Below are 1,630 nucleotides of genomic sequence, written 5' to 3' on the forward strand. Positions count from 1 at the left end.
TCACATGTTAAACCTTCCAGGGAATGAACTTTTATAATTTTGTTTTAAGCACACCTAATCAGTCTATTTATAGAGTAATGATCTCAAGAAAACTTCATCGTTTTGAACTGCTCCCACTACTGGAAAGATACAAATCATGAAACTGCAAGGTAGTGGGTGTGCACAGTTATTAGTTATTCATTTTTTCAGTTTTTCCTTAACTTTTGTATCCATTCAATACCGACTCATACACTCCGATATTTGGCGCGTCGGTCATTTATATTTAGTCGTGTTTCATTTAGTTCGGTTGATATTCTACATGCAGTCTCGGAACATGAAAATGGTGTAAATTCTGTTAGAGACGGTAGTAAAAAGGGTCATCAAAATTAAGAAAGAAACTATCCTTTCTTTTTTAAACATGAACATTGTACTCTTCCTATACATTTTAGGTAGTGATGCTTATTATCAGTGATTTCTTACTGGACTTAACCTTTCATGCTCCTTCGGTGCGATGGGATTTGCGCTTCCGGCATATTCAAATCCTTTCAATTTGTGGTATACTATTGGTAACGATGTGAGTTCAAATTTTCACTGGTTACTAAAATAACAAATATTTTAATTTCAAATTTAAGAAATACTAAAATTACATGCATCAGGATATACTACACTTGGCAAGTGAAATATGACGTACCATTGTCTCACTATGCTGAATTGGAAATAGCAAATTAGTTTTATTGAGGTGGCATGTGATTATGCAAACGGATGACACTTAATGGTAAAATATTGTAAAATACTTTGCGTAGAGGTTTGCAAACAATATCCACACCTCTCAATTGTCTTTGCTGCCATTTATCCATTTTTAGGGTACATTTTCTTCACCACGTTTGAGAACGTAAAAGTGTTTATGAGGAGCATGTGTCGCCAATGAGGATCACGTACAACAATCTGAGTATAAGCAATTCATTAGTTCTGTGCATTTCATAAATAAATGCATTGCCGCAGTCTTAGCAAATTAAATTCAATTGATAGAAAAAAAAATTAATGGGAATGATCTGAGTAGTACATTATGTTTTTGCTTCCATTGAGGCCCATAGTGCAAACTAAGATAAATTTTGTCTCCCATTTGCCGGTCTTTCTACAAAAATTTGTAACTTTGTGTACATAAAAAACAAAATGACTGGTAAGAATGTTTGGGAATGTGATATCGTTTACCTCGGGAGTAGCAACGTATTTTTCTTCCCCAAATCAGTCACAATCAGCCGTTCCTCAATCGGCTTTTATCATCAAATCATGGAAAATAAATCACATTTCATGGAAAATAAAATAAAATAAAACTGATAGAAAACATAGAATGAACAAACCTTCATATCATGGAAGTCAATCATAACACCATTCCTTGCTAAATGTTTAATCTTGTGAAATCGAGAGTTTCCGTTAATATGACAGTCAGAAAGCTAAAATGGTAGACATCTAAAAATATGATTATTGGATTTTCTTACCGCGTAATCTAAGTCACGATCCATTTGTTACAGCAATTAAAAAGTGTGAGACACTAAGAAGTAGGTATCAATCATTGTTGAACTAACCGTGTGCCAATGAATTAGCATACCTCGCCATATATAGATAAACATGGATAATTTGTGTCCAAGAA

The sequence above is a fragment of the Papaver somniferum genome, unplaced genomic scaffold, assembly GCF_003573695.1.
Source record: "Papaver somniferum cultivar HN1 unplaced genomic scaffold, ASM357369v1 unplaced-scaffold_176, whole genome shotgun sequence".
Taxonomy (NCBI): domain Eukaryota; kingdom Viridiplantae; phylum Streptophyta; class Magnoliopsida; order Ranunculales; family Papaveraceae; genus Papaver; species Papaver somniferum.